Source organism: Mustelus asterias, chromosome 5 (assembly GCF_964213995.1).
Source record: "Mustelus asterias chromosome 5, sMusAst1.hap1.1, whole genome shotgun sequence".
Lineage (NCBI taxonomy): Eukaryota > Metazoa > Chordata > Chondrichthyes > Carcharhiniformes > Triakidae > Mustelus > Mustelus asterias.
The window spans coordinates 23,899,456-23,920,054 of record NC_135805.1 but is presented as its reverse complement, the minus strand read 5'-3'; positions in this window follow the sequence as shown (position 1 = coordinate 23,920,054).

The following is a 20,599-nucleotide window of genomic DNA, read 5'->3' as shown; positions in this document are numbered from 1 at the left end:
GTCACTACTGTTGACGTCCTTCAATTTACCTCCAAAGCCCATGAGGGTGAACACTATAGTTTTTATCTAGCTGCTTCGTAGTCACCTTACATGCAAAAGCCTTGCACTGAACACAATTGCTTGTTGCATTGCACTCATGATGGCTGCATTTTGATGGCTGGATTTACTGTATATCACAGGCACAAGATTTAATCCTCAATTTTTGCATTGTATATTAAGGTGAGAAGAGACCATCATATCGGAGAGCTCAGCACTTCAAACACACGCCTTTCATCCCGACGAGCAGATACAGCACATCCTGGGGAAGGAGGGAGAGACGGATTCAAAAAGTGTTGAAGACAGATAATTAAGAATATACAAGACAGATATGAATTCCTTATGATCGTCCTATTTTTACTGTATTTTGGCTTAATCATCAGCATCAATATGAAAGATTTGGATGAAGATATGTTAGCTAACTTTGCAGATGGCACCAAGATAGGAATTAAAAAAAAAATTCATTCATGGGCATCACTGGCTGCTGATGGGCATTTATTGCCCATTCCTACTTGCCCTTGATTGAAATGACTGACTGGCATTTCAGAGGGCAGTTGAGAGTCAATCACATTGCTGTGGCTCTGGAGTCACATGGAGACCAGACCAGGTAAGAACGACAGATTTCCTTCCCTAGCAGTGTGATAGCTGTCTTTCAGTGCTCTAATTACATCAAATCAGCAAATGCAGACATTTCCCTACTGAAATCAGGCATTCTTTCAGTGATTGTTATATTTCTTCATATGATTCAGCTCTTATCTCCTTCCTTTATCTGCTTGACTTGATTAAACAGTAAAATTCCAACAACATCACATTAGATAAGAGGTTATGCCATTGTTGATATAGAGTTCTGCAAATCCTGACCTTTTCACACAGGGGAGGCAATGACCTAGTGGCATTATCGCTGAGACGATTAATCCAGAAACTCAGCTAATGTTCTGGGGACCTGGATTCAAATCCTGTCATGGCAGATGGTGGAATTTGAATTCATTAAAAAATATCTGGAATTAAAAATCTACTGATGACTATGAAATCATTATTGATTGTCAGGAAAAACCCATCTGGTTCACTAATGTCCTTTATGTTGTCTTTACCTGGTCTGGCCTACATATGACTCCAGAGCCACAGCAATGTGGTTAACTCTCAACTGCCCTCAGGTAACTAGGGATGGGCAATAAATGCTGGCCAGCCAGCTAAGCCCATGTCCCACGAATGGATAAAAAAATGTCTACCGACAATTTGTTGATACTAAACCAAGATTTGGAAAAGCGGTCAAAATCCTGGAACTCTTTCCTTAACAGCATTTTGGGTGCACCTACATCATATAGCCTGAAATGTTCAAGAAGGCAGCTCATCACCATTTTCTCAGGGGCAATTAATTGATTTGATTTGATTTAATTTATTATTGTCTCATGTATTAACCTACAGTGAAAAGTATTGTTTCTTGCGCGCTATACAGACAAAACATACCGTTCATAGAGAAGGAAACGAGAGAGTGCAGAATGTAGTGTTGCAGTCACAGCTAGGGTGTAGAGAAAGATCAACTTACCATTCAAAATTCTGACAGCAGCAGGGAAGAAGCTGTTCTTGAGTCGGTTGGTACGTGACCTCAGACTTTTGTATCTTTTTCCCGAAGGATGAAGGTGGAAGAGAGGATGTCCAGGGTGCGTGGCGTCCTTAATTATGCTGGCTGCTTTGCCGAGGCAGCGGGAAGTATAGACAGAGTCAATGGATGGGAGGCTAGTTTGTGTGATGAATTGGGCCATATTCATGACCTTTTGTAGTTCCTTGCGGTCTTGGGCAGGGCAGGAGCTATACCAAGCTGTGATACAACCAGAAAGAATGCTTTCTATGGTGCATCTGTAAACGTTGGTGAGAGTCATAGATGACATGCCAAATTTTCTTAGTCTTCTGAGAAAGTAGAGGCGTTGGTGGGCTTTCTTAACTATAGTGTCGGCATGGGGGGGACCAGGACAGGTTGTTGGTGATCTGGACACCTAAAAGCTTGGAGCTCTCAACCCTTTCTACTTTGTCCCCATTGATGTTGACAGGGGCATGTTCTCCTTTACGCTTCCTGAAGTCGATGACAATCTCCTTCATTTTATTGACATTGAGGGAGAGATTATTGTTGCTGCACCAGTTTACCAGATTCTCTAAGTCATTTCTGTATTCTGTCTCGTCATTGAGATCCGACTGACTACGGTGGTGTCGTCAGCAAACTTGAAAATCGAATTGGAGGGGAATTTGGCCACACAGTCATAGGTGTATAAGGAGTATAGTAGGGGGCTGAGAACACAGTCTTGTGGGGCACCGGTGTTGAGGATGATCGTGAAGGAGGTGTTGTTGCCTATCCTTACTGATTGTGGTCTGTGAGTTAGGAAGTTCAGGATCCAGTCGCAGAGGGAGGTGCCAAGGCCCAGGCCATGGAGTTTGGAGATGAGTTTCGTGGGAATAATAGTGTTGAAGGCTGAGCTTTAGTCAATAAATAGGAGTCTGACATATGTGTCCTTGTTACCTAGGTGTTCCAGGGCCAGGGAAATGGCGTCTGCTGTGGACCTATTGCGGCAGTAGGCAAACTGTAGTGGATCCAGGTCATCAGGGAAGCTGGAATTGATTTGTGCCATGACTAACCTTTCGAAACACTTCATAATGATGAATGCCAGAGCCACCGGCCGATAGTCATTAAGGCACGCGGCTTGGTTTTTCTTAGGTCCCGGGATGATGGTCATCTTCTTGAAGCAGATAGGGACCTCAGATTGTTGTAAAGAGAGGTTGAAGATGTCTGTGAATACCTCCGCTAGCTGATCCGCGCAGGATCTGAGTGCACGTCCGGGTACTCCATCCAGGTCAGTTGCTTTCCGTGGGTTGACCTTCAAGAAAGCTGCTCTGATATCTGCAGTGGTGACCCCAGATGCAGGTTCATCCAGGGCTTCCATGGTGGAGGGCATGTTCTCACTGACCTCTTGCTCAAAATGAGCATAGAATGTATTGAGCTCATCAGGGAGGGGTGTGTTGGAGCCGGCGAGTTTACATGCCTTCATCTTAAGCAATAAATGCTGGCCTAACCAGCGACATCCACACCCCATGTATTAATTTTAAAAAGTGTATAATAGACATCTTTGAATGGCTGAGATTGCAGAGTAATTACAATAGGGCACAGCGCATGCTGCAAGAGAGAATGGGACATGAAAAAAGAGGCTGTCAAGATTGACAGCTGTACATTTGTAATCATAGCACCTGTTATTTAGGTGTTATGAATGTCCTTCGATGTTTAAAGTAGTGTCTGGTGTAGGAACTCATTTTGGTGTGATATGCTGAACACCATATTGATGAAGGTGTTAGCCTGCTGCTGTGTGTCCCTCAGAAGTACACAGAGTAATAAACAGGTCACATATGCTGAATTGATGTCAATGTTGCCATTTCGAGTACCTGTGCAAAATTGGTGCCAAAGTTGGAATAGTAAAGAGAAAATCAATACATTTGAGTTCAATGTATTAACCATATTCTGGGCAAACTGAAAGCATAGTCTGTCTGTACATCTGTAATGAAATTCCTATATTTAACGTCACTACCAAACTTCTTTTTGACTATGTACTAAGCATTTCATTGTGCATATCAGCCTTTTTTTGTAGCACATCCAATTAATGTCCTCACCCAAAGTCCTCTATGGCAGAATTCATATGTGACCTTACCCTCTGACAGCTCTGTTTTGCCTTGCCTCTTGTCCTTCCTCCAGGACAATGCCTCACTATAAATCATATGCAGTGTCATGCCTGATGGATGGCTGGGAATGTGAGAAAGAGTGGCGGTACGTCTTCTTCATCACTGTCTTCCTGCTTTTCAAGCTCTTGCTCTTTCATCACTACTTGGCCAATTGCAGTTAGAACAAGAACAAGAACAGTACAGCACAGGAACAGGCCCTTCGGCCCTCCAAGCCTGTGCCGACCATGATGCCCTAACTAAGCTAAAAAAAAAACCTTCTGCCCTTACTCGGTCTGTATCCTCCTTCCCTATTCATGTACCCATCCAAATGCCTACTTGGTGATCTGAAAGAAGAAAGATATAAGGGCAAGGTTATGGTGAGAGGAGTGGGGGTGGGGGGGGGGGGTGTGGGGGGGTAGCAGGAGCAAGAAGTTCATGCTTTGGCTGCCTAAATCACAAGAGATTATGGGATGAGAGAGAAGAGGGATGTAAGGTTTAGGTATGAAAATACTTTCATTTTCCATAGTTTCAGCCCTGCTGTTGGCCACAGCTTCAGCAATGGCATTGCAATGATAATGAATGCCATTTCCCCCATGATGATAATGATGAAAAAGGTCTCCCTGTCCCTTGCCGGTTAGCTTCTTTTGCTCTCAGCTGTATGCCACTCATGGAGCATGTAAGGGAGAGGGGAGTGTGTCAGTGAGTGTGGTGCAATCTGTTTAGTTGGTGTGGTTGAATTGCTGGCAATGGATGTGAGCTGTGGGATGTGGGTGTAAGTCTTCTAAGGAAAGTGTGTAACTGTGAGAAACAGCGATGTGTGTAAGTGAAGAGACCTGATTGATAGAGCTTGTTGGAAGGTGAGTGATAGAAATGTGATGCATTGAGCAGTGTCTGAAACTAATGGTACAGTTGGTGAAAATGGAATTTTATGATGAATTCACTGACCTTGATTACTGTGTGAGGTCAATGAAATTTTGTGGCATGGCCTCTAGGCCTTTGAGGTTTGACTTCTGGCTTTGACCTTCATAGCTAGCTGGTCCTACTGCCTTCTGACTGTGTAGAGAGTGACTACGAACGTAGCACTCCTTTTCTCCTTTGCACCTCCTCCGAGGCCTCGAGTTTTTTTAAAATTCATTCATGGGACATGGGTGTCGCTGGCTAGACCAGCATTTATTACCCATCTCTGGTTGCCCTCGAAGAGATGGTGGTGAGCTGCCTTCTTGAATCGCTGCAGTCCATGTTCTGTGGGTTGATCCACGATGCCATTAAGGAGGGAATTCCAGGATTTTGCCCCAGCGACTGAAGGAATGGAGATATATTTCCAAGACAGGATGGTGAGTGGCTTGGAGGGGAACTTGCAGGTGGTGGTCTTCCCATTATCTTCTAGATGGAAGTGGTCGTGGGTTTGAAAGGTGCTGCATAAGGATCTTTAGTGAATTGTTGAAGTGCATCTTGTAGATAGTATACACTGCTGCTACTAAGCGTCAGTGCTGGAGGAAGTGGATGTTTGTAGATGTGGTGCCAATCAAGTGGGCTGCTTTGCCTTGGATGGTGTCAAGCTTCTTGAGTGTTGTTGGAGCTGCAGCCATCCAGGCAAATGGGGAATATTCCATCACACTCCTGACTTGTGCCTTGCAGATGGTGGATAGGCTTTGGGAAGTCAGGAGGTGAGTTATTCGCCGCAGTATTCCTAGCCTCTGACCTGAGTGCAACACTCAAGAACCTTGAAGTGTGCTGCATCCCTCATGTTGTACCATTATTCAGTCTTTATTGATGCAGGAGTGACTTCTGCAAGGGCATATACCACCTATTTCAACTTGTATTTAGCTCTCATTATTTTGAGTCCTCTTCTGAAGCATGCTGCCATTTAACAGTGCAGTTAGTTTTAACTGCATGATACAGTTATGATAATGAGCAGGCTGTGCAAAGTAAACATTATGCCTGCATCATCTTGAATGGGTGAGAGATAAGCATACATCATGAGGCCTGAGCCTGTTTTGAGAAACGGGGAAAACGCTGTTAAATTTAGAAGAACCTATAGCCTGCACAAAAGTAGAAAGTAGAGTCATGAAGCATAGAATCTCAGGGTGGGTTTCATGCTCACCCTGGAGTTGGGGGGGTGGGGTGAGAACCATAAAATGGAACAGGAAGATGTGACATGGAGGCTTTATTGCCTTTCTGAGCCCCCCACCCACCTCTTAAGTCACTGAAGGGCCTCATCCTGCTACCACTGGTATTCGACCATTCAACCACTGGCAGGCAGGGGCCTCATCTTGTGGGCAATAGAGTGCCTGTGACCTCTCTGTGGTCTCTTGTGTTCGGGCAGCCTGTGCCCAATGGAGAGACACGCAGGCAGCATTGGCTGCCCACACAGGAAGACCACCTGGAGGGAAGGTCCTGCTCCTTTAACTAACCTCTTCCCTACCTCTGCCAGGGCCCACCTGACTGGCCCCAGTGATCCTGTCTCACTTACCTTTTCTTCAGGGTTTCATCAACTTTCTTTAGCCTGAGCCTACTGCAGTACTGGCAGTCACCCCACTAATGGAAAGCTGCCAGCCTCTGATAGGCTGGCAGATCTCAGAGGCAGGACATCATTATGTTGTCAAGTCCCTGGAGTAGGACGTGAACCCATAACCTTCTGACGCAGGCAAGTGTGATACCATTGAATCAATGCTGGAGCAGAATGTGAACCCATAACCTTCTGACTCAGAGGCAAGTGTGATACCATTGAATCAATGCGGCATCTTGCAGAGGCAGGTTAGCTTTGTCATAATTGACAACATTCTTGCTTCTGAATCATATATACCTTTGAGTGTACAGTCAAACATATTGGAATTTCAATTAATCACCAATTTCCATTACCAGCCTTCCATGAGGGTGAATAACACAAGTTTTAAACTGAAGGATTGCAAATGTTTAAAATGTCAAGAAAATTATATAGTTTCTACATATTAGTTTAGCTTTTGAAAGTACTAAGTGTCCAAAGTGCAATTCTATGAATGACAATATGTAGTCATTGCTGCTACAGTAACACAAAAGCTGCTATAACCTACTACCAGAATTGGCTTTGTTTCATTCCAAAATAATTAGCTAATTGGAAAGTCTATCAACCAGTCAGGGTTCATGCCCTCCTTTAGAGACTTGAGAACATTGTATTTCGGTGCTGTTGGAAATGTCTTTCTCTCAAGCGGATCTTAAAAATACCATGACATGACTTGAAGAAGAGCAGAAAGTTCACCCTGGTAGCCTGGCTAACATTTCTCCCTCAACCAACTTCACTGAAACAGATTTTCTTGTCAGTTACCTTATTGCTGTTTGTGGGAATTTTCTGTGCACAAATTGGTTGTATCATTTTCAATGTTGCGACACCACTGTATAGTGTTTTGAAATATCCTAACGCCATGAAATACACTTTTTATGTGAAAATAGTTTCTTTCTTAGTACCATTCAGCTATTGTTCTCTGAGGGATAACTTCGAGTTGGCCAAGATAGCTGATAATTACTATGAGGTTATAATTACTCTTTCTCACCAGATTTAGCAAATGCAATTTAATTTAGCCACATTATATCATGATTAACAATTGATGTGTTCCAAAGATTAACAAGGTTGTGTAACCTCAGTTGTACCTGTGAGGTGAAATGACACAAATGGGTCTGATTGAAAAGTTAAGCCACTGCATCTAGTTAGACTCAACTGCAATATATAGATAAAAGAGATGGAAGCATTAACAGCCTTGAGAGTTGCCAAACCTGTCAATGTTGTTGTCTGTACAGAAGACAAAATGATGACTTTGATTGGTTATTTCTTGTCACAAAAGCCTGGCCCCTAGACTAAAGCAGACAACTCATTAAGCAATCCACCCCAACAACTTGCATAAACAAGCAAACAGCAAATGAAGTATTAACAGAGCCATGAGCTGAAAGATGTGGAGCCAATTCTTGAATCAACAGCCTTAAGCAGTGGTTTGATTGAAAATCCATCAACTACTTCAGTACATCTGCTCTGGGATTTGAAGCCAGCTTTAGTGCACAGTGATAAACATTATGTAAACTCTGATTGAACTGGGCAGCATTCAACACCAAAGACGTTGCGAATGAAACATCCATCATTTGACAAAGGCTTAATTTCCATCACTTTGTAGCTTGTCCTTGTTATAATTCATTGCTCGTTTACTAAGCAAAGGAGGAATCTGGAGCCAGTATTTCCTTAACATAGATTTACTTACATAACCCACAGAAAACAGGAAAACTCCCTTTTCCTTTCCCCACCACAGTGGAAATCAGTTCTTATATATACTTAAGAATAATGCCCTAAGCTTTCCTCAATTACTAACAACTTCTCACTTACAACTAGAGCATGAACTTCACTGTGACAGGATTGCAACCTGAACAGCCCTTGCCTATAGAACATAGAACAGTACAGCACAGAACAGGCTCTTCGGCCCACGATGTTGTGCCGAGCCTATGTTCCTCCTTCACCCCCAAAACTATGATCTTGAGTAACTTGACCAAGGAACAGTTTTATTGTAGCTGTTTGATCCTTTAAAGAAAGGAAAAGAGTAAATGGGTGGAATTTTAGGGGCCTCGCTCATCCTGAAACCGTAAAATCCTGCCCAAGGTCAATGGAACTTCCCATTGTCTGCTCTGATTCTGTGGCGGGGCGGGGCAGTAAATTCCGGCCAATCAGTTATATAAAGCAACACCCAGAAATTTCTGTGAAGACAGTTAGAATGTGGAGCAATATTGCAACTGTTACCAATTATTTTTAATAATACAGATTTAGGAAGGTCTTTCCCCATCTCTGCTCTCTTATCTGGATGTCTTTGCGGGACAGCAGAGATTGTGCCATCACAAAACCATTCTGGAAACTAAACCTTGCCCAGGTATTACCATTTTGATAAAGTTTGCGGCCATTCTGCCAGCTCCTTGCTGAAGTTATGAGGGAAGTCTGTTAACAAGGAATTTCAGCTGCACTCTGTTCTCCGTACACAATGGAGTTGAGGAGGAGTTGGACTTTCACATGCTAAACCTTCATCTATGTCTTTATTAAAAGGCTCAGTTGAATGATTCAGCACCTCTGTTAAAATATCTGGGACAGGAATTTAATATGTGTGCTTACATAAAAACGTAGAAAATAGGTGCAGGAGTAGACCATTCGCCCTTCGAGCCTGCAGCACCATTCAATATGATCATGGTTGATCATGCACTTTCAGTATCCCACTCCTGCTTTCTCTCCATACCCCTTGATTCCTTTAGCTACAAGGGCCACATCCAGTTCCCTCTTGAACATATCTAACGAATTGGCTCCAACAGCTTTCTGTAGTAGAGAATTCCTCAGCTTCACAACTGTCTGAGTGAAAATGTTCTTCTTCTTCTCTGTCCTTAATGGCTTACCCCTTATTCGTAGACTGTGACCCCTAGTTCTGCACTTCCTCAACTTCGGGAACATTCTTCCCGCATCTAGCCTGTCCAGTCCCATAAGGATTTTATATGTTTCTATGAGATCCTGTCTCATTCTTCTAAATTCCAGTGATTACAAGCCCAGTCGATCCAGTCTTTCTTCATATGTCAGTCCTGCCTCTCTGGGAATTAGCCTGGTGAACCTTCGCTGGACTTCCTCAATAGCAAGAATGTCCTTCCTCGGACTAGGAGACCAAAACTGCACACAATACTCAAGGTGTGGCCTCACCAAGGTGTACATCCTTAATAATTGACTCCAGCATTTTCCCCACCGCCGATGTCAGGCTAACCGGTCTATAATTCCCCGTTTTCTCAATCCCTCCTGTTTTAAAAAGTGGGGTTACAATAGCTACCTCCAATCCATTGGAACTCTTCCAGAGTTTATAAAATGTTGGAAAATGAGCACCAATGCATCCATTATTTCTAGGACCACTTCCTTAAGTACTCTGGGTTGCAGAGCATCAAGCCTGGGGATTTATCGGGTTTTAATCCCAGCAATTGCCCCAATACAATTTCCTGACTAATAAGGATTTCCTTCAGTTCCTCCTTCATGCTAGACCCTCTCTCCCCTAGTATTTCTGGTAGATTGTTTATATCCTTCTTAGTGAAGACAGATCCAAAGTATTTGTTCAGCTGGTCTACCATCGCTTTGTTGCCCAATATGAATTCACCTGATTTTAACTGTAAGGGACCTACATTTGTCTTCACTTCAGATCAGCCATGATCTTATTGAATGGCGGGGCAGGCTCGAGGGGCTAGATGGCCTACTCCTGCTCCTATTTCTTATGTTCACCAGTCTTTTTCTCTTCACATATCTACAGAAGCTTTTGCAGTCAGTTTTATGTTTTCTGCAAGCTTACTCTCGTATTCTATTTTCCCCTTCTGAATTAAATCCTTTATTCTCCTCTGCTGGATTTTAAATTTCTCCCAGCCCTCAGGTTTGCTGCTTTTTCTGGCCAATTTATATGCCTCCTCTTTGGCTTGAACACTAACCCTGATTTGCCTTGTAACCATGGTTGAGCCATTTTCCCTGTTTTACTCTTATGCCAGACAGCGATGTGCAGTTTGGCTTTAGTGTTCTTTGAAAACATCTAGTAATTTACAATCTCATGTATTTTAAAATTATAAACACAGACTGGGGCGGCACGGTGGCACACTGGTTAGCACTGCTGCTTCACAGCTCCAGGGACCTGGGTTCAATTCCCGGCTTGGGTCACTGTCTGTGTGGAGTTTGCACGTTCTCCCCGTGTCTGTGAGGGTTTCCTCCGGGTGCTCCGGTTTCTTCCCACATTCTGAAAGATGTGCTGGTTAGGTGCATTGACCTGAACAGGTGCCGACTGTGGCTACTAGGGGAATTTCACAGTAACATCATTGCAGTGTTAATGTAAGCTTTACTTGTGACTAATAAATAAACTTTAACTTTACTTGGAACATCCTTGGAGATGTTCCTGTTCTACTTCCAATTGGAGTCCAGCGTGAATAAGGTTTCTGCTGCATCTCTGGTGAGGTCATGGTGGAGAAGCACCACTAAGGAAATTCTTAGCCTTTTTTATGTGTTTGTGCTTTCATTATCCACAGGAACCAGACCAACTCTCTGAAAATTATTTTTTAACCAGTCAATACTTTTAATAATTATAAAGTATGGCTGCAGAACTCATGCATGCCACATTGATATGATGATTGTCCACTTTTGGGCACATGAGTAAGACCCAATGGTATTAACTGAGTGGGTAGTTCAAGTTTAACTTTGGTTCAGTTCTCTGTAGCACAACAACGAGCAGTTTGCTTGGAGCTCTGGGCCAAGATATTATTCAGGAGTAGAAAGGAAAATTTAAAAGATTGTATGGAAAATGCATCGGATTGAGTCAAGAGGATAGCACTTTGAGGGCTGGCATGATAGGCTGAATGGCCTCTCGTTGTGTGAAATTCATGATTCAATGTGGATCATATTCTATTTGCTGCACTATTGTTAAAATAGGATAAAAATCCCCTGCAAAGTGTATTGCTGCTGCAGCAACATACTCTACATGATGTCTAAAAATACTGTTAAGACAAAATAAATGTTTCTTATTGACGAGAGAGTAGGGCACGTCAGAACACCTTTAGCCCATTCATGGAATATATGTTTCAGAAAAGTTATTGTTTGAGCATGATTGGGATCTCCCTCCGGGCACATATACTTTCAGCTCCAACTTATAATTCAAATGGAACACAACTGAACTCAAGAGATTTAAAAAGACATTTATTTAACTCACAGAATAATGGAAACATGGAACAGAAGGGGCGGCACGGTGGCACAGTGGTTAGCACTGCTGCCTCACAGCGCCAGGGACCTGGGTTCAATTCCCAGCTTGAGTCACTGTCTGTGTGGAGTTTGCATGTTCTCCCCATGTCTGCATGGGTTTCCTCCGAGTGCTCTGGTTTCTTCCCACACTCCAAAAATGTGCAGGTGAAGTGGATTGACCCTGGAAAATTGCCCCTTAGTGTCAGGGAGACCAGCTAAGGTAAATGCATGGCGTTATGGGGATAGGGCCAGGTGGGATTGTGGTCAGTGCAGACTCGATGGGCTGAATGGCCTTGTTCTGCACTGAAGCATTCTATGATTCTCAAAAATTGTAACTTTGACTGGAATCATATTCATATCTGTTGAGAAGCAGGATCAATAGTTATTGAAATATTCATAGTACAGTCAGTGGCAAGTGATGCTCCCAGCTCTAAACCTTCTTGCTTTCTCCAGCCAGTCATAGGTTCCTCCAGCCTATCTTTGGGAAGGTATTGACCACCACCTTCAACCAAACTCTGTTCTGTTGACACCGACTCTACTCTATCCTTTCTCCATCCTGCCTTGTATTGTGCGTCCTGAAGCTACGTTCCCCACGTTCTCTTCATCACAAATTTCCACCTTAGTCCTTATACCATTTTTAAAAAATTCATTCATGGGATGTGGGCATTGCTGTCTGGGCCAACATTTATTACCCCATTCCTAATTGCCGTGGCTTGTTAGACCAGTTAAAAGTCAACCATATTGCTGTGCATCTGGAGTCATATGTAAGCCAAGCCAGGTAAGGATGGCAAATTTCTTGCTTTAAAGTGGCATTAGTGGTTTTTACAACAATGGCTCATAGTCACCATTGGACTATTAATTCCAGATTTTGTTTTATATTGAATTCAAATTTCACCATTTGCTGAGGTGGGATTCAAACCCGGGCCCCCAGGGCATTACCTTAGGTTTCTGGATTCCTAGCCCAGTGACTGTACCATTATGCCATCACTTCTCCCATGCTGTTGAAACCATCATGGAGGCCTTGCTGGCCTTTACCCCTCTGCCTCAATGAACAGTTCAAAAAAAACTCTACAATTCCTATCCTCTCCCACACCAAGGTCCACTCACGTTTCACCTACAAACGATGGGCTCTCTCTTGTTTGCCTATGTTTCCAATTTTAAATTCTTGCCCTTGTTTTTAAATTAATGACTTTGCTGCTCCCAGCTTTGTGATCTCTTCAGCCACCCAGGGTCCATTTCCAATATAAAAGGTGATATGAAATGCAAGTTTTTGTTGATGTACTTAATATGTCACTCACAGAAATCTCTTATGAAAAACTTGTACAAGATAATATCAGCCCCTCGGGGAAATTGCACTGAGCATCACAATTGCTTTTTACTAACAAAGGTTTCTAGAACTGTGACTAAGCAAGTGATGGTTCCCCGAAGTTGGAGGGTGTGAAACTCGATTGACAATGGCAGGACCGGAAGGTCCCACCAATGGCCAATGGTGGGCCACCTCCACTGCTTCAAAATCCTGTCTCTTGCATTTATATAACACCTTTAAATAAATAAAAATGTCCCATGGTATTTCACAGTGGCAGAAGGAATAAATGGTTTTTAATGTCAAAGTAGTGGCTGTAATATAAGGGTCTGACACATTTGGATTAACGTGGGACTGAGTACAATACCGCCCACAAGAGAACATGTGGCCTGCATTTAGGGGCCAGTCTAGTGTTGGACAGAGCCATGTGCACAAGCCAGCAAGGAGACATCTCCAAGTTTGAATCCTTTACTATATCTATTTGTATATAGTTTGTGTAATTAATAAATATATGCAATTAACCTACTTAAGACGACAAAGACTTCATTAAGACTTAACCTTCCAGGACTCTACAATAATGACTTTATAAGAAGGATCTTGAAGGGAGGTGGAAGGGTTAAATGAAGGCCTGGGTAGGACCTGGGTGTTGCCCTCGAACTCAACTGATGCCATGGACAAAGACACTTAAACTCTCAGATTATTGTGCAACAAGTTTCCTTTGCTGTACTGCGGCCTCTCAGCGCCAGGGGCCTGAGTTCGATTCCGACCTTGGGTGACTGTATGTGTGGACTTTGCACTTTCTCCATGTGTCTGCATGAATTTCCTCTGGGTGTTTCGGTTTCCTCCCACAGTTCAAACATGTGCAGCCTAGGTGGATTGGCCATGCTAAATTGCCCTTAGTGTCCAAAGATGTGTAGGTACATTGTATTAGGCATGGTAAATGCATGGGGTTACAGGGATAGGGTGAGGGGAGGGGGTGGGCCTAGATAAGATGCTCTTTCAGAGAGTTGGTGTAGACTTGTTGGGCTGAATGGCCTCCTTCTGCACTGTAGGGATTAAATTGTTCTACTCTACCAAGTTACTACAAAAGTATCAGACTCAAGTACACAAGGTATCACACTTTATTAAACACAAAATATTTCGCCTCTGACTTCCTTCGTTACACACATTTCTAACCTCCTATTTACTTTGTTATACACAAAGTATAAAACTCTAACTTACTTTGTTATACGCAAAGTATCTAACTGCGGCATGGTGGCACAGTGGTTAGCATTGCTGCCTCACAGCACCAGGGACCCGGGTTAGATTCCTTGCTTGGGTCCCTATCTGTGTGGAGTTTGCACATTCTCCCCGTGTCTGCGTGGGTTTCCTCTGGGTGCTCCAGTTTCCTCCCACAGTCCAAAGATGTGCAAATTAGATGCATTGGCCATGGTAAATTCTCCCGTAGTGTACCCGAACAGGCTCCGGATTTTCACAGTAACTTCATTGCAGTGTTACTGTAAGATTACTTGTGACTAATAAATAAAGTTTAACTTTACTTCATTATACACAAAGTATTCAAAAAGTATCAAAAGCTTTACAAAATATCCAACCTCACAACTTGGACTCAGATACTACCTATGGTGAGGCAAGATGATTAGATTCACACCCGATGGATTTTGTTCTGGTGTCTCTGAGTCCCAGACTCGGGGTCTTGCCGCTTCTTTGCTGGTTGATCCTGGGTTACCACTCCCGTTGTTATTTTGTCTCTCCTTATACAGATTTTGCTGGTACTGATTGTGCTTCCAGTCACGTACGCAGGACAGACACCAATCAATTACTGCTTTTTGGTCACGAATGCTGAAGAGTTGTACCTCTCTCAGGGGATCATATTTCTCTCAGGAGCACAACACACAGGATGGTAACCCAGGATCAACCACTGAAGAAGAAGCAGCAAGACCCTGAGTCTGGGACTCGGAGATACCGGAACAAAGTGCATCAGGTAGGAATCTGATCACCTTGCCTCGCCATGCGTAGTATCTTACTCCAAGTTGTGATATTTTGTGTTCAATCACTGTCTGTTCAAGGCTTAGCAACAGCCACTGTCCAATCAGCTCCTGTGCTTGTTCTTCACTGCACATCCTCCACACAGCCTTGCTGCTCCCACAGTCCTTAGCCTGATACAAAGTTAGCTCTTTTAACTATCATGCTTTGCTGGTGTCTTCACTTTTGCTGGTATGATTATCAATATCAGGCTACATGGACAACTGAAGTCACAGCCTATGTTATGGGATGAATGGAAGGGGGGATTCATAAGAGGCCTGCTATAGTTGAGCAATAAATTCACAGTGGAGGAAGTTTAGAGAGTGAGGGGGTGGGCCATGGAGGAATTTATTCAAAAGAATGAGAATTTTAAATCTGATGCATTAGGGTATCAAGAACCAATAGAAGTCAGTGAGCAAAGAGCGGTGCATGAGTGGCATTTGTCGCGGGCTAGGATACATGCAGTAGAATTTTAGATGGGCTGAAGTTTATTGGAATGAGGGTGTAACACTGGAATAATGAAATCTAGCAGTAATAGGGGCATGAGTGAGTGTTTCAGCAATAACTGGACTGGTGGAAGCAGGTGGTGTGACAGAGCTTAGATGAAAAAAGGTCAATTAAACATTAGTGGCAAGAAATCTGGTTCCGTCTGAGACAGAAACTAGACCGCCCTTGCTTGGTTCATAATCTGTGGCTGACTGTCATTTCCAGTGTTCATTAAGAAATAAAAATATTGTTACTGCTGCCAGATTTACAACTGCACCAATGAATCTGGCTTCTCCAATGGAATGACTGAGCGCAATGAATTGGATTCAACCCAACTTAAAGTGCCATGAAAATCCGTACAAGTTCCCGCTTGTTCATTTTACATGTAACTAATTCTACAGCGGCCTGGTGAATTGAGATGATCTAGGCTCTTAGCATTAACTGACATTGAGGAAAAATAGATTGCTAAATTTCAGCTGAAGCATACATGTATTCATGTTAGCTATATCATGTCCTGAATATTTAATTGAATTTATAATCTTTAAAACATTGCCAAAAATAGTGAATTATTACCTAAAGCAAATGTCATTCTTATGAATCGTTTTTTCACTTTTCCTGATGCCTCAATACCCATTTATAATATTTTATAAACTGTGTGCAGCAAGCATGGTCTATCTGAGGTTTAATACACACAACATACCTCCTTTATTTTTCAATACTATTCCTCTAGAAATAGTGTTTTGCTTACTTTTCTTATGATGATATTAACCTGTGTCACTACTTTTAATGATTTATATCTATTCCCTCAAGTCCTTCTGATCCTGTACCCCATTTAGACAGAATGTGATCTCCTTACTCTTTCTACAAAAATGTATTTCACACTCATCTATGTTTAAACTAACTTGACAGTTCCTCTCATTTTTTAAATTCATTCATGGGACATGGGCATTGCTGGCCAGGCCAGCATTTATCACCCATCCCTAATTGCCCTTAAGAAGGTGGTAGTGTGCTGCCTTCTTGAACTGCTGGAGTCCATGTGGTGTAGGTACAACTACAGTGCTGTTAGGGGAGGAACTTCCAAGGTTTTGACCCAGCACCGGTGACAGAATAGCGATATAGTTCCAAGTCAGGATGGTGTGTGGCTTGGAAGGGCACTTTGAGCTGGTGGTGTTCTCAAACTTCAGCTGCTCTTGCCCTTCTAGATGGTAGCAGTTATGGGTTTGGAGTTACTGTCAAAGGAGCCTTGGTGAGTTCCTGGAGTGCATCTTGTACATGGTGCCCACTGCTGCCACTGTGAGTCAGTGGTGGACGGAGTAAGTGGTACTCCATCCATAAACAATCAAGTGAGTTGCTTTGTCCTAGATGGTGTGAGAAGGAAAAGAGAGGCTTTTAATAAGTATAAGAGGAGTAAGTCTGCAGAGGCATTAGTGGAGTACAGCAAACGTGCAGGATGGAGCTTAATAAATCAATTAGGAGAGTGAAAAGGAGATATGAGAAAGCTCTGGCTGGTAAAAGTAGGGAAAATCCTAAGATATTCCATAAGTATATCAATGGGAAGAGGATAACCAGGGAAAGAGTAGGGCCCATTTAGGACCAAGGGGAAATTCTGTGGGTGGAGGCAGAGGACATTGGTCGGGTGTTAAACCAATATTGCACATCTGTCTTCACCCATGAGAATGAGGAGGAGACTGTGAGGTTCTAGAGCAAATTGTCATAGGGAATGACAAGGTATTGGAGGGCTTAAAAGTGGACAAATCTCTAGGTCTGGATGAATTGTGTCCCAGGCTGTTGTAGAAGGCAAGGGAGGAAATTGCAGGGACTCTGACCCAAATCTTTAATGAGGTGCCAGAGAACTGGAGAACAGCTAATGCGAAGTGAGGGTAGTGGGGTTGATGTAGTTTACATTGATTTCAGCAAAGCCTTTGACAAAGTCCCACATGGGAGAGTTATTAAGAAGGCAAATGCACATGGGGTACAAGGTGATCTGATAAGGTGGATTCATAATTGGCTTCGCGGTAGGAGACAGAGGGTAATGACAGACGGCTGCTTTAGTGACTTTTCCAGAATTTGAGGATTCTTGGAAGATTATTACCAGTGCATCCACTGGTTTGGAGATGTGTCTTACCTGTTTTCTTACAGTATCTGCATTTTCAAAATTAATGGGAAAACATCTTTAATGCCTTTATGATAAGCATTTTTGGTCCTGGCCGCTGCATTCTCTACAGCCTGCAATTATGTAATGGAGTAAAATACTAGAACTGCACAAACACAGCTTCAAAGTATTCAATGACCCTACCTCCACCATTTTTAATTTTTAATTTCCAATTGTTTATTAAGTCTGCCTCATTACACATTACTAGATCCAAAATAGCCTGATCCCTGGTTGGATCTATAAAACTGTCCCAAATACACTATGAATTCTTCCTCATGGCTACCTCTGCAAATCTGATTCTACAGGGAGGTTAAAGTACTTTCTTTTTTACATGCCCTTGTTATCACCTGACTTATTCTATTCTACAGTGTAGCTACTGTTAGGGGGCCACTTCTCCCATCAGTGTTTTCTTCCCCTTGTTATTACTTACCTCCACCCATATGGATTCTACATCTTCCAATCCAAGATCATTTCTTGCTTGCATACTTATTCCAGCTCGTACTAACAAGGTTACTCTACCACTCTTTCCTTCCTGTCTGTCCTTATGAAAAGTTACATATCTCTGAATATTTAATCCCAGCTTTACATAAGAACATAAGAAGTAGGAGCAGGAGTAGGCCATCTAGCCCCTCGAGCCTGCCCCGCCATTCAATAAGATCATGGCTGATCTGACGTGGATCAGTACCACTTACCCGCCTGATCCCCATAACCCTTAATTCCCTTACCGATCAGGAATCCATCCATCCGCGCTTTAAACATATTCAGCGAGGTAGCCTCCACCACCTCAGTGGGCAGAGAATTCCAGAGATTCACCACCCTCTGGGAGAAGAAGTTCCTCCTCAACTCTGTTTTAAACCGACCCCCCTTTATTTTGAGGCTGTGTCCTCTAGTTTTAACTTCCTTACTAAGTGGAAAGAATCTCTCCGCCTCCACCCTATCCAGCCCCCGCATTATCTTATAAGTCTCCATAAGATCCCCCCTCATCCTTCTAAACTCCAACGAGTACAAACCCAATCTCCTCAGCCTCTCCTCATAATCCAAACCCCTCATCTCCGGTATCAACCTGGTGAACCTTCTCTGCACTCCCTCCAATGCCAATACATCCTTCCTCATATAAGGGGACCAATACTGCACACAGTATTCCAGCTGCGGCCTCACCAATGCCCTGTACAGGTGCATCAAGACATCCCTGCTTTTATATTCTATCCCCCTCGCAATATAGGCCAACATCCCATTTGCCTTCTTGATCACCTGTTGTACCTGCAGACTGGGCTTTTGCGTCTCATGCACAAGGACCCCCAGGTCCCTTTGCACGGTAGCATGTTTTAATTTGTTTCCATTGAGATAGTAATCCCATTTGTTATTATTTCCTCCAAAGTGTATAACTTCGCATTTCTCAACGTTATACTCCATTTGCCATATCCTCGCCCACTCACTCAGCCTGTCCAAATCTCTCTGCAGATCTTCTCCGTCCTCCACACGATTCACTTTTCCACTTATCTTTGTGTCGTCTGCAAACTTCGTTACCCTACACTCCGTCCCCTCCTCCAGATCATCTATATAAATGGTAAACAGTTGCGGCCCGAGTACCGATCCCTGCGGCACGCCACTAGTTACCTTCCTCCAACCGGAAAAACACCCATTTATTCCGACTCTTTGCTTCCTGTCGGATAGCCAGTCCCCAATCCACTTTAACACACTACCCCCAACTCCGTGTGCCCTAATCTTCTTCAGCAGCCTTTTATGGGGCACCTTATCAAACGCCTTTTGGAAATCCAAAAACACCGCATCCACCGGTTCTCCTCCATCAACCGCCCTCGTCACATCTTCATAAAAATCCAACATGTTCGTCAAGCACGACTTTCCCCTCATGAATCCATGCTGCGTCTGATTGATCGAACCATTTCTATCCAGATGCCCTGCTATCTCCTCTTTAATAATGGATTCCAGCATTTTCCCTACTACAGACGTTAAGCTGACCGGCCTATAGTTACCCGCCTTTTGTCTCCTTCCTTTTTTAAACAGCGGCGTAACATTAGCCGTTTTCCAATCAACCGGCACTACCCCAGAATGCAACGAGTTTTGATAAATAATCACTAACGCATCCACTATTACCTCTGACATTTCTTTCAATACCCTGGGATGCATTCCATCCGGACCCGGGGACTTGTCCACCTTCAGTCCCATTAGTCTACCCAGCACTGCCTCTCTGGTAACATTAATCGTATTAAGTATTTCTCCTGCTGCCAACCCTCTGTCGTTAATATTTGGCAAACTATTTGTGTCCTCCACCGTGAAGACCGACACAAAAAACGTATTTAAAGACTCAGCCATATCCTCATTTCCCACTATTAACTCCCCCCTCTCGTCCTCCAAGGGTCCAACATTCACTCTAGCCACTCTATTCCTTTTTATATATTTATAAAAACTTTTACTATCATTTTTTATATTAATTGCTAGCCTAGCTTCATAGTCTATCCTTCCTTTCTTTATCGCTTTCTTAGTCTCTCTTTGTTGTTTCTTAAATTTTTCCCAATCACTTGTTTCTCCACTATTTTTGGCCACTCTGTACGCAGCTGTTTTTATTTTAATACTCTCCTTTATTTCCTTCGTTATCCACGGCTGGTTCTCCCTTTTCTTACAATCCTTGTTTTTTGCTGGAATATACTTTTGCTGAGAACTGAAAAGGATCTCCTTAAAAATCCTCCACTGTTCCTCAGCTATCCTACCTGCCAGCCTGCTCTCCCAGTCTACCTTAGCCAATTCATCCCTCATCCTATCATATTTCCCTCTGTTCAAACAGAGGACACTGGTTTGAGACCAAACTTTCTCCTCTTCCATCTGAATCAGAAATTCGACCATATTGTGGTCACTAGACCCAAGAGGGTCCTTCACAATAAGATCCTTAATTCTACCTACCTCGTTACACAATACCAGATCCAAAATAGCTCGTTCCCTCGTCGGTTCCGTAACATGCTGTTCAAGGAAACTATCCCGACAGCATTCTAAGAACTCTTCCTCCATTCCACCCTTACCGACTTGAGTCTGCCAGTCAATGTGCATGTTGAAGTCCCCCATGATTATTGCCGTTCCGTTTTTACACGCATCCCTTATCTGCTTGTTTACAGCCCTCCCTACCTCAACATTATTATTTGGG